This window comes from Camelus dromedarius, chromosome 11, assembly GCF_036321535.1.
Source record: "Camelus dromedarius isolate mCamDro1 chromosome 11, mCamDro1.pat, whole genome shotgun sequence".
In the NCBI taxonomy this organism is placed as follows: domain Eukaryota; kingdom Metazoa; phylum Chordata; class Mammalia; order Artiodactyla; family Camelidae; genus Camelus; species Camelus dromedarius.
Genome location: NC_087446.1, coordinates 807914 through 821734, shown reverse-complemented (window position 1 = coordinate 821734; position 13821 = coordinate 807914). Strand labels below are relative to the sequence as shown.

At 45.7% G+C, this 13821-nt stretch overlaps 1 protein-coding gene across 1 annotated transcript in view; it reads right to left on the bottom strand.

Moving 5' to 3' along the window:
* The window catches only part of BRD1 (bromodomain containing 1), a 49303-nt gene extending 35924 nt beyond the window's left edge, over positions 1-13379 (bottom strand). Inside the window, exon 1 of the mRNA XM_064491348.1 lies at positions 12907-13379. The gene's annotated coding sequence lies outside the window, so the exon portion shown is untranslated. The remainder of the gene's footprint in view (positions 1-12906) is intronic.
* Positions 13380-13821: the final 442 nt, after the last annotated feature.

Genomic DNA, 13821 nt, shown 5'->3' with positions numbered 1-13821 from the left:
AAAAACCATGAAGAGAATGAAAAACTAAAAACGAAGGTTTTTGCAACACATATATACCTTGCAAGTGATTAGAATCCAGAATATAGAAAGAACCCTTTCAAGTCCATGAGAAAAAGACAAGCCCGTAGAAGGATGAGCAGATCCCATGACCAGTTTCCTTGTGGAGAACACAGAAAGGGCCAGCAACCTCTAGCAATTTCAGAAATGCAAGCTAAAAACCACATCAGTGAGCACTGCTGTTAAAGTCCAACGAGGCCCAGTGATGGCTACGAGGCAGGTCAGCTGAGACTCGCATGTGGTGCTGGCCAGACGTCAGGTGGCACTGCTGTCTGGGTAGACAGTATGGCCTTCCTCAGAGAAATTGGCCGTGTTCATCAGTTATCTCTTGCTGCGTAACAAACCAGCCCCAAAACTTTGTAGCCCAAAACAAGTCATTCCTTTTGCTCGTGAGTCTGCTGTTTGGGCAAGATTCAGAGGGCTCTACTGGTCTGTGCCATCCTGCCACCCCCGGGGGCACTTCCACCGGGGACTAAAGAGGCCACAGCCAAGACGGTGCCTCATGTGGCTGACAAGCTGGCTCAGACTATTGTCCGAGGACCTTGGGGACCTCCTCGTGGGAGGGTGGCCAGATCCCCAGAGCAAGAGTCCCAGGAGAAGCAGGTGGGTACTGGATCGCATCGTAGCCTCCGAGGTCACAGCGTCCCCGCTGCACAAAGCCGCCCAGACTCGGGAGGTGAGAGACACGCCCTGCTTCCTGTGGAAGAAGAGGCGCCCGTTGCGGGGAGACGTTGCAGCAGTTTGGGAAACACTTGCTCCCTGCTGTAGGGTTCGGCTGATACATACTCCGGGGTACGTCCTATGCCAGGAAACCTGCACTGGTCCATCAGGAGATGTGTCAGGGTGCCAAGCAGCGCTGTTTTTAACAGCAAAAATACTGAGGGGAGACCCTTAAGTGTCCAGGGACAATAAAATGAATAAAGTGAGGTGTGTCCACTTGACGGAATAGCACACAGCCACTGTGATGAATGAATCGCGGCACTTGGAGCCACGGGGCCGCATCTCAGACACGTGACACTAAACAGGAGAAGTGCCCTACAAAGTGAGGTTCCTCGTCCCCTCGGCAGAGCTGGGGGTGTGCGTGTCGGTACATGCACACCAACACACACTTGTACCTTTTCCGCTATCTCTGAATGAACCTCGAGTCCATACTGACAGCCTCAGTTCCAATATGACAGATTTCGCTCTGTCCTCCCCCCTTTCTATGTTTATGACTTTCAACAGTGAGAAGCCGCTGCATTCAGCTCGCAGCTCAATCCCCGTTGTACGTCTGGCTCTCCCAGCCAGAAACTTGGCCCAAGAGGCACCAACCACCAGCCCCCATCAGATGTATCTTCCAGAGGCTCAGCCCTGGGGACACCCCTGCCCCTCCTAGTCCACAGCCCCACGCCCACCTCACCCCAGGGTATCTGTGACTGAGAGCTTCAGACTGATGAAGGACAAAGGTAAGGAGACATTGGTGTTACTCTGTAATGTCCTGTTTTCTGGCAGAAGTAATTTTATAAAATCCTTTTTCTTTCTTCTCAGTTCACATCTAGCCTTTCATTTAGCAGACCAAGCTTTCACAAGCAAACTGAACCTCCTTAAAGTGGCATTTTCTCACTTCAGAATTTGGAAAATATCATGGTTACTGACTATTCACCTCTAATGGAAACCTAGTTATTTGCATAGGTTCAGTGGAAATCGGTCCTATTTTTTTAACCAGGATGTAATTAGACAAAATGATTGTGCTTCCACGCCTTCCATGGGTGTCACACTTGAGAGCGCATCTCCTGGGACCCAGCCTGACCCACCCACCTCGAGAACAAGGGTTGTAGCTTCTGCGCTGAGCCAGGGCCACAGCCCACACCAGGACCTGTACTGTGCGCCAGGTCTGTCTTACAAGCCGCAAGGAGACTTCCCTCCTCGCCCAGCTGCTGCAGGCAGACCGGAGGGAGAGTCCTTTGGCTCGGTTTCCTAACCTAGGAACAGAAGAGCCTGCAAGAGAAATGAAACCTCAGGTGTGAGAGAGGCTCGACCCTACATTTCTGGGGATGACACCTCCAGACAGAAGCTGACTTTCCGGCCTTGGTCGTTGGGTGACCTCACGTGGCTTAGACGTGCCGGCCAGCAGGGAGGTGCAAGCATGTTAATTACTTCTCCCCGCACCCATGGGGGTGAATCAGGTCCAAACACGAGACCAGCCTTCTGCGAGATTATGTAACATCACAGAGGGGGCTAATGAAAATTTTCCAAAACATCAGTGAGCAGAGGGCAGTGGTGGGTCCTTCCGACGGGAGGCTGGGTGTGGTCTGGCAGAGCTGCCAAGGTGGGTTTTAGATTCTCTAGGGTGCGCGGCTGTGTCACTTGCTCTATTTCACTATTGGTGATGCTTTTTACAACTCTGTACGTGTGGCCTTTAGCTTGCAGAGAATGGGTGGCTAGGTCATGTGATTCTTGTCTGATAGCAAGTGAATTTTGCCCAGTGATAAGTGGCAGAAATTATCTCTGTAGAAAAGATTAGTTAGAAGAGGTTGCAGTTGTACGGCCCTGTAGGACATTCACCAGTTTTCAATCTAAATTAGCCAGCTTAGTCAAACAAGCTTTTTTCAGCCACTACAAATTCTTCCCTCTCGCCAGTCTTTTGAACCAGACTCACCAACCGCCAATGCCGGTTTCCTCATGAACAATTTAAATAAATCTTCAACACATCCTCATTTTAGGGCCATAGAGTCATATGTTTAACTTTTTGAAAATGGTGCTTTGGCAGCTCCTGTATCTAGCTGCCTCCCCCAGCATCTCCTCTGCGATGTCTGCTCAGCATACCAAACTCAACATGCCTGGCCTCCATCCCCAAACGTCTCCTCTGCTGCCTTCACCGTCCGTTATGGGTTGAACTGTGTACCCCCCACCCCACCCCAAGAAAAAAGGTACATCAGCATCCTAATCTCTGCACCTGTGAACGGGACCTGACTTGGAAACAGGGTCTTTGCAGATGATCAAGTTAAGGTGAGGTCATTGGGGCGGGCCCTGATCCACAGATGTGTCCCGTAAGAAGAGGGAACTCTGGACACACACCTGGGGAAAGGGCCATGTGACAACAGAGGGAGGGGCTGGGGGTGCACAGCTGCACGCCCAGGAACGCCAAGAAGCCGGAAGAGGCAGGAAGCATCCTCTCCGACGGGTTTCAGAGGGAGGCAGCCCTGGTGGCACCTCCATCTCAGATGTCCAGCCTCCGGGACGGGGAGACAGCGGTCTCTGTGGCTGACACGCCGGGCTGCGGCGCTCTGTCACGGCCGCCCAGGGTACTGATCTACCGCCTGTGTAATGGTGACTCCACGCTTCCAGAGTGAGACAGTCTCCCTACTCACATTTGAGCCATCAGCAAATCCTGTGAGCTCCCCCTTCAAAATGTGTCCAGAACCCGCCCCATGTCACCACCTCCTCTGTCCCTACCCCGGGGCCAGGCACTGTCGTCTCTCACCCGGGTCATCCAGGTGTCCTGGCTAGTCTCTCTGCTTCCCCCTGGCAACTCCATATCTTGTTTCTGCCCAGGAGCCCAAGCCATACGGCCACTACTGTGCTGAGAACCTCCCAGGGCTCCCCATCTCTCTCAGAGCAAAAGCCAAAGTCCTCCAGTCGACAACCAAAAAAATAACTCAATTAAGGAATGGGCAAAGGACTTGAATAGACAGTTCTCTAGAGAAGACATACAGATGGCCAATAAGCACATGAAAAGTTGCTCAACATCATTAGCCACCAGGGAAATGCAAATCAAAACCACACTGGGTTACCACCTCACACCCTCTAGCATGGCTGGAATCAGAAAGTCAGATAGTAACAAGTGTTGGTGAGGATGTGGAGAACCTGGGACCCTCTTGCCTGGCAGGTGGGAATGAAGAGCGGTACAGCAGCTCGGGAAAACTGTTGGGCAGTCCCTCACAATGCTAAACACAGAGCTACCATGTGACCAGCAGTTCCACTTCTAGGTTTAGGCTCAAGAGAAAGGAAAATGCATGTCCTCACAGAACTCGTGCGTGAACACTCATATGCGTGCTAGCCAAAATGTGGAAACAAACCAAATGTCCATCAACTGATGAATGGATAAATAAAATGTGGTCCAGCCATAAATCGAATATTATGTGCCAGTAAAGTGGAATAGAGCACCGCAACGTGCTAGGACAGGGACGAACCTTGAAAATGTTGTGCAAAGTGAAAGAAGCTACGAGGCCACATACTGCCTCGTTCCATTTACGTGAAATGCCCAGAACAGGCAAGTCCATGGAGACAGAAAGCGGATTAGTGGTCGCCAAGGCCTTGGGGGAGGGGAGATGGGGAGTGACTGCAGATGGCTGTGGAGTTTCTTGGGGGATGCTGAAAATGTTCTAAAACTGACTGTGGTAAGGGTTGCACAACCCTGTGCAATTACTAAAAGCCACTGAATTGTACATTTTCAAAGACTGAACTGTAGGGTATGTGAATTATATCTCAATAAAGCTGTTTTTAAAATACATTGAATAAATAATTACATAAATTTAAAAATTAAGAATAACATCAGAGACTTCTTGTTCAGGAGTGGATGATGTAGACTCATCTCTTCCTGTTCCTCTGACTAAAAATAACTTCAAAAATTGAGAAATAATACAGCAGACAAATTACAGGACTCTGGTAGGTAAAGAAAAATAGGACTGAAGGGAAAACACAGCAGCCTGGAATCTCCCACCCCCACCAGAGGCCCAGTGTCCGGGCACCCTCCCACCCCGCACCCTGGGGAAGCCCGGCTGTCCTCCCACGGGGAAACTGAGCAGGAACCATGCTGGCACAAGGTCTCAGGAATCATCCTCCATCCTGTGGGTCAAACCTCTCCCACTCTCCACCCACCAGCTCTGGGCAGCCTGGAGAATCTCCTCTGTCCCCACAGGCAACACCAGCAAAATGCAGTGGAAACTCCAGTGGCACCAGATGAACAAAACATACCAGAATAGACATGCATGGGTTCTGAAAACTAAATTATCGTTGGAACCACAACCCACAAAAGTAGGCCAGGACGTGTTTCACCTAAACAGTAGCAGGATGACTGCCTGCTAAAATAGAAGACTTAAACAGGATTCAGAGTCTCCCAACATGATATCCAAACCATTTAGATTATAATTTTGAAAATCACTTGTCATACTAAGAATGTAAATGAGAGAAAAACAGTCAACAGATACCAACACTGAGATGAATCAGATGTTGGTGTTACCTGATGGGGGTTGTAAAGCAGCCATCACAAAAAATGCTTCAACAAGCAATCACAAGTTATCCTGAAATAAATTTAAAAAAGAAGGAGGAGAAGGAGAAGAAGAATGAAAATCTTACCATAGAAACAAGTTCTTAAAAAAGGGGGGGGGGGAATATAGAACTGAAAAATACACCGAAATTTAAAACTCACTGAGTATGACAGGAAAAAGAGTCCATGAACTAGAAGATACACAGTAGAAATTACTCAGTCTGAACAACTGAGAGAAAATAGACTGAAGTGGGAAAAAAAAAGAACAAAGCTTCAGGAACTTGTGGTTCTATAAACACAAATAAATCTAACATTTGTGTCATTGGATCCCAGAATGAGAGGAGAAAGTGTGAGGCTGAAAAAGTATTTGAAGAACTAATGGGAGAAACATTCCAAATTTGGCAAAAGACATAAACCTACACATTCAAGAAGCTGAGTGAATACCAAACAAGATAAATCCAAAGAAATATACACCACACACACATGATTAAACTCCTAAAAACTAGTGCCAAAGAGAAAATCTTGAAAGCAGAGAGAAATAGCACACTGCATAGAAGGGAAGAACAACTGGAATAACGGTGGGGTTTTTATCAGAAACCACGGAGGCCAGGAGGAAGTGGCGTATTTTTCAAATGCTGAAAGGAAAGGACTGTCAACCATGAATTGTAGATCTAGTGAAAATATGCTTCAGGAATGAAGGGGAAATAAAAACACTCACAGACAAAGAAAACTAAAATAAGTTGTCACTAGCAGAACTACCCTCAAAGAAAAGCTAAAGGAAGTTCTTCAAACAGAAAAGAAGTGATAACAGAAGGCTTGGAACTTCAGAAAGGAAAGAAGAACAATGGAAGGGGTAAGACAGAGGTACATATGATGATAGTTATCCTTCTAGTCATGAGTTGCTGACATCGTACTGGATGGTTGAAGCAAAACTTACAACACTATCTGCTGTGCTGTTAAATGTATGCATCGGAAATACTTCAGATAATATTTTTTAAATGAGGATGGTAAAGGGAGCTAAATGAAAGTAAGGGTTTTACACATCACTCAAAGTGCTAAAATTATATCAATAGGGCCCTCTCTCTCCTCCTTCGGAGACAGCCTGCACTCTGTCTATGGAGTGTGTACCTACTTTTACTTTAATCTGAGCACCCAACCCCCACACTTCGTGGCCTTTCTCTTGTCTTTCAATGTATCTCTCTAAATAAATCTACCTTTACTTAAAAATAAATAAATAAAATTATATCAATAGTCTGTGGTAATTTATTTACAAATACTGTAATACCCAGAGAGCCACTGAGAAAACTAAAACAAAATGTCATACTCAAAAACACTATAAAAATCAAAACGGAATTCTAAAACATGTTCAGTATCCCACAGGAAGGCAAGAGAAGTGAAAGAGAAAAGTGATTAAGAGAGGAAACAAACAGAAAACAAATAATAAAATGGCAGACTTGAGCCTTAAAACAGCAAAGTTTTAAATGGAAATGTCTAAATACACTGATTAAAACACGGGTTGTTAGAGTGGATTTTAAAAAACACAACTCAATTATATGCTGTCTACAGGAAGCTCACTTCAAACATAACGACATAGGTAGAGTAAGAATAAAAGAATGAAAAAAGACTAATCCAAATATTAGCCAAAAATGTAAGACTGGCTATAGTATATTATTTACTACATATTATTATGTACGCTATATACTACATTCATATTTATCATATATTAAAATCAGATAACATAAAGAAAACTACTAGGAACAAAGAGGAGCATTACGTGATGATAAAAGGATCAATCCAGCTGCATGACATAATAACCTTAAATATTTATGCACAAAACAACAGAGCTAAAAATATATAAAGCAACAAAATGATAGAGCTGAAGAAGAAAAAGACAAATCCAAACTTATAGTTAGGGACTGCCACTCCCCACTCTCAGCAACTGATAGGACTTCTAGACAGAAAGTCAACAAAGACATGGAAGAACTCAACACCGTCATCAACCAACAGGATCTAAATGACATTTACAGAACTCCAGCAAACAAAAGCAGAATAAACATCCTTTTCAAAACCCCATATAACATTATCCAACATAGACCATATCCTGGGTCATAAAACAAACCTCAGGAAATTTAAAAGGATAGAAATCATATAGGATATGTTCTCTGATCATAATAGAATCAAACTAGAAATCAACAGCAGAAAGACCACAAGAAAACTCCAGATATTTGGAAACTAAACAATAAACTTCTAAATAAGCCATGGGTCAAAAAGGAATGCTCAAGGAGATTTTTTTAGTATCGAACTGAATAAAACAGAAATACATTATATTAAAATTTCTGAGAGACAACTAAAGCAGCACTGAGAGAAAAATCTATAGCACTAGATATGTATCTGAGAAAGAGGGAAAGATTCAAATCAATCATTTAAGCTCCCATCTTAAGAACCTACACACACATACAATAAAAAGAGCAAAAATAAGGGGGGGAGGTCTAGCTCAGTGGTAGAGCATGTGCGTAGCATGCAGGAGGTCCTGGGTTCAATCCCCAGTACTTCCAATAAAAAATACATAAATAAATGAAACCTAAAAAAAAAGAAAAAGAAAAAAGAAGCACAAAGCAAGCAAAAGGAAGAAGGTTATACAAATTAGAAATCAATGGAACTGAATACAGAAAAACTAGAGACAAAGAATTTTTTAAAAGAGCTGGTTCTTTGAAAAGATCAATGAAATTGACAAATCTCAGGCAAGACTGACAAAGAAGTAAAAGAGGAGAAGACAAGTCACCAATATCAAGAATGAAACAGGAGACATCACTTCAGATCCTATAAACATAGATGAATAAGAGAATTGTGATGGTTAATTTTATGTGTCAACATGGCTGGGCTGCAGTGCCCAGATATTATTCTGGAGATTATTGTGAGGGTGCTTTTGGATGAGATTTAAAATTAAATCAATAGATTTTGAGTAGGTGGGCCTTATCCAATCAGTAGGAGGCCTGAATAGACAAAAGGCTGACCTCCCGCAAACAAGAGGGAATTCCCCAGCAGACTGCCTTCTGCGTTCACCTGCAACATCGGCTCCTCCTGGTTCTATGGCAGACAACCTTTGGACTTGAACTTTGACCCTCTCCTGAGTCTCCAGCCTGCTGGTCGCCTTCATCAGATTTTGAACCCACCAAGCCTCTATGATCTCATGAGCCTGTTGCTTCGTGTGTGTGTGTGTGTGTGTGTGTGTGTGTGTGTGTGTGTCTCCTATTGGTTCTGTTTCTCTGGAAAACTCTCATCATAAAAAGAAAGAAAAAAAAAAAGAAAGACAAATAACCAATATTGGGAAGAAAATAAGGGATGTCACTATGAGCTCTACACGCAGTAAAAAGATAACAAGGAAATACTATGAACAACTCAACAGACACAAATTTGACAACTCAGATGAAATGAACTAATATCTTAAAAAACATAAACTACCACCCAAAATAAAACAGATAATTTGAAGAGCCATATAACTGCTAACAAAGTTGAATTCATAACTTTAAAACTCAAAAGAGAAAAGAAATCTCCAGGCCCAGATGGTTTCAGTGGAGACTTCTCAAATTGTTACACAAGAATCAATACCAATTCTACATAACCTCTTCCAGAAAAAAGAAAAAAAGGGAACACTTCCAAATTAATTTTATGAAGCAAGCATTATCCTGATATGAAAACCAGAGAGACAGTATCAAAAAAAGAAAACTACAGACCAAAGTCCTTCATAATACAAATACAAAATCCAACGAAATATTAGTAAGTGGAATTCGGTGAAGTGTAAAATACATACATGTGCACACACACCATGACCACGTGGGGTTCATGCCAAGGCTGCCAGGATGGTTCAATACTCGAAAATAAATTAATGTGACCCATCATATTAACAGTCTAAAGTAGAAAAATTACATGATATCAGTCAATCCACAAAAGACATCTGACAAAATTCAACACCCATACATGATTAAAGACCCTCAGAAAAGTAGCAATAGAGCGGAATGAGTTCAACTTGGTAAAGATCAACTATAAATAAGCTACAGCTAACATTTTTCATGGTGAAAGCCTGAATGTTTTCCTCCTAAAATCAGAAACAAGGTAAGCATGTTACTCTCACTATCCTTAATCACCACAGTGCTGGACGTACTAGCCAATGCAAGAAGACAAGAAAAGGGGGGAATGCATTTATCTCTGAAAGAAAGAAATAAAACCATCTCTATCTGCAGATGACATGATTCTCTACATGGATATCCCAAAGAATCTACCAGTAAAATTCCTAGAACTAATGTGAGTTCAGCCAGGTCTCAGAATACAATATAAACATTTTTTTTAAAATCAATTGTATTTGTACATACTAGCAATGAATATAAGGACACTGAAATTAAAAATATAACATCATTTACAATGATTCAAAATAAAATGAAAAACTAAGTGTAACTCTAACAAAACATATGCAGAGCTTGTATGCTGGAAACAATAAAATGCTGATGAAAGAAATCAGATCTAAATAAATGGAGACACATAGCATTTTCATGGTTAGAAGATAAACATGATGAAAATGCCAGCTCTCTCCAAATTGACATACAAGTTTAACACAATTCCTATCAAAACCCCAGCCAGGTTTTCTGTAGATACGGACAAGATTATTCCCAGATGTATATGGAATGGCAAAGGAACTATAATGCCTAAAAATTTTTTTGAAAAAGAAAATAAAGTGGGAAGACTCAGTCTACCCAACCTCAAGACTGATTATAGCTCTGGTGATCAAGGCTGTGGTGTCGGCCAAGGGATAGACACACAGATCAATGGAATGAAATAGAGAACCCAGAAACAGACCCACACAAATATGTCCAAATGGCTTTTGACCGACATGTAAAAGCATTGTAACAGAGGGAGGATAGCCTTTCAACAAATCATGCTGAAGAAAGGAGGAGGGAGGGGGAGGGCGGGGGGAGGAGGAGAATGGTTTCATAACTTATTCAATATTTAACTCAAAATGGATCACAAACTTTAATGTAAAGCTATAAAACTTTCAGGGAAAATTATGGGAGAAAATCCTCAAGATCTAGGCAAAACGTTCTTAACTTGACACTAAAAGCAAAAGACATAAAAGAAAATGTTGATAAAGTAGATCTCGTCCAAATGTAAGACTTGTCTGTGAAAGACCCTGTAAAGAGGAGGAAAAGGCAAGCTGCAGACTGGGAAAAATATCTGCCCATCGTCTGACAGCGGACTAGTGTACAGAATACATAAAAACTCTCAAAATTCAAAACTCAGCAGTAAAAAATAAATAAATGAATAATCCAACTTTAAAAATCGGTGAGAGATACGAAGAGACATTTCAAGGAGGAGCATATCCAGATGTCAGTGAAGAACATGCAAACTCGCCACCACAGCAGCAGGAGACACCACACCTGCTGCAATGACAGAAATGCAGAGCTGTGACCACGAGCTGTGCTGGCGGGGATGTGGCAACCCCGGATGGCTCACATGTGCTAGTGCGGACGGCAAATGGCACAGCCTCTCTGGAAAACAGCTTATCCGTTTCCTCAGAAACTAAACCTGCAACTACCGTACAACCCAGTGATTATTCCAGAGAAATGAGACTTCTGTTCACACCAAAACCTGTGCACAAACGGTCGTAGGGGCTTCATCTGTAATCGACCAAAAACTGGAACCAGCCCAGATGTCCTCCAACGGTGATGGCTGAACAAACGGCGGTCCATCCACACCACGGACCACTAACCACTGAGCAACAGAGGGGAACGGGTATCCACACTCACAACAGTGTGGATCAGTGTCTGGGGAATTATGCTGAGCAAAATGGCCAATCCCGAAAGGTTATGTACTATTCGATTCCATCTGTGGGACACTAAAATGACACAACCTTAGGAAGGGAGGACAGATTCGCGGTTGTCTGGGATGAGTGGCGAGGCGGCAGCAGGAGCAGGCTCTGTTGGAACTCTTCAGTTTCTTGACTGTGGAGTCACAAACCAGCCTGGCAGACAAAATTGTACAGAATTTCACACACACACACAAAGTACAAGTAAAACTAGGGAAGCTGGAGCCAGATCAGTGGGTGGCATCAGGGTCACTATCCTGGCTGCCATCTTCTACTTCTGTTCTAAGAAATGTTAGCTACCACTGGGGCAAACGGTCTCCAGTGGACAAGCGATCCTTCTGCATTATTTGTTAGAATTGCATGTAAACCTGTAATTACCTGATTGCAATTTTCAATTTTAAAAAATCTATTGCTAGCAATGTTTTCTGAAGAAATAACTAAAGGGTCTGCAAAGGCACAAGAGGAGACATGCTCCTCTGAGAATCGTTGCTGATGGGGAACCGGACACGTCTGGGATCCGTCCCCAGAGCTGTGTGCTCGCCGTGAAAAATGACCCTGAGCAATCAGTATGTATACTTGCAAGTAGCTATTTTGTTAAGTGGAAACAGCAGATTAGAAACGAGTACATGTACTAAAAATCTCTTTTCTAAAAATCTACAGCTTTGTGTGTGAAGCCTGGGCAAGACACACACCTGTGTTTGAAAGTGTCTTTTGTGGGGCATGATCATAGATAGTTCTCAGGTTTTCTTTATTTTGGTGTTGGCTGGACTGTGTATAGGGGACAGCATTCCTGTTTTGGTTAGGATTGCTAGATAAAATACAGCACACCCAGTTACATTTTAAACTCAGATAAACAACAATTTTTTACTCTGAGGATGTCCCATGCAATATTTATACTTTTGTCTGAAAATCTGGCAACCCTAGTTATGATCATGAACTCCGAAGTCATTTCCACCTTGGAAGATGAAACAGAACCCGCCGTCGCAGGCTGGTGCCCTCCGTGCCTGAAGGCCGGGGGCTTGGGGGACCTGAACCCTCTGGGCGAGTCAGGGCCTGCTAGCACACGGGCATGCCCTCTCCAGGCCCTGGGAGCACGTGCTCTCACCCAGGACGCCTTTGGGGTCTCCTGGGCTCTTTCCAGCAGCTGCCACAGCTCTCCCCTACAGGGGCATTCTGTCACCCACTCTCTTTCTCCCTGGACCCCGTGGCCCTTGGCAGGCCTTCAAGCCCCTTCACAATCCCGCCCCTTACTACCTGGCTCACCATTCCACCACCCACGCAGGTGTTTCCCCCGCCTCAGGGCCTTTGCATCTGAACACTTTCTGCCTGCTCCTTCCAGCGCACCCCAAGCGCCCCATGCCAGCCGCACAGCCTCTCTTTCTCCCGACTGGTGGCACTCACTACTGTTATGTTTCCCTGCCCAGCCCCACCCCAAAAAAACTAAGGTAAGTGCAGCTGTCTTCCCACGTACTCCATCACGGCTGGGGTCCTCCCCACCTGCAATGCACCCCTCCTGCACATTAGTCCCTTACCAGATCCTGTCCTCTCTGAAGGCCCTCTGGGGCGTCTCCCGAAGGTGCTATGCTCCTCCCCGTGGACTGTCACCTCACTGCCTCCCAGCAACCCAAGCTGTCTTCTAACACAGCCATCACCAGTTCACCTTCAAGCCCCATGCACGCCAGGAGTGGGCCAAGCTCCAGCTAAGTGCCCCCAGATTTGTTCCCTGGCCCTTCTGTGTCCTCACCTTCTCAGCCGGCTGGGTGGTTCCACCCTTGAGCCTCCACCTGGGAGGGACCCTGTGGTCCTCTCAGCAGGGGCGCAGGTCTGGAGGGCTGGGAGTCTGGCAGATGCAGCTTTCCCCTGGCCTCTCACTGTCCTCCCACCCGGAGCAGGTGGTGCGACCATCACTCCCACTTCTCAAGTGGAGAACAGAGGGCCCTGGAGATCTTAGCAGCACAGAGGGGCCCCCAGCACACTGCGTGGCCTGTCATGCCGTCAGCTGGGCCACCGGGGTCAGTGCACCCGGTGCCGGGGCCCCTGCACCCGCCTGTTTCTGGCCACCACTCCCCAGGCTGGCAGCACCAGCACATGGACGTCACCTCCTGCACGGAGACAAGGACCATGTGGTGCCCCTGTGAGGTCCCAGGGCCGGAGGCAGGCTTTCCAGAAGTGGTTAAGTGCAGGCCTTCGCAGCTCCTCTGCCCCAGCCGGGCCCTGAGCTCCCTCCACCCAGAGAAAAGCCACAATGACATCGTCACACCTCTACCACGGGGGCTGGAGTTCTCCCGCCTCTGACAGCGCAGTGACACGAACAGGCTCAAAAGTGGAAGCCGCAGAGGCACTTCCTCTTTGCTGGTCCCAGGGAGGAGGGAGGCCCTGGAGGGCCCATTCTAGGCCCCACCCACCCCAGGAGGCTTGGGAGGGTCTTCCGAGATACCTGGATGGGGGAAGACTTGGGTGGGGGTGGTATCTGGGCTCCCCCCCTCCCCCGCCCTGCCTCCTCAGGCTGGCTTCCTGGGGCAGAGCTGGAAGCAGGGCAGGAGAGGCCCTGGAAAGATGGGTGGGCAGGCTCCAGAGGGTGGGCGAGTAGGTGTAAGTTCTGTGGCCTTGAGGAGTGGGGGGTCCTCCCCTCATCCCCGTGCCTATCCCCATGGCCCAA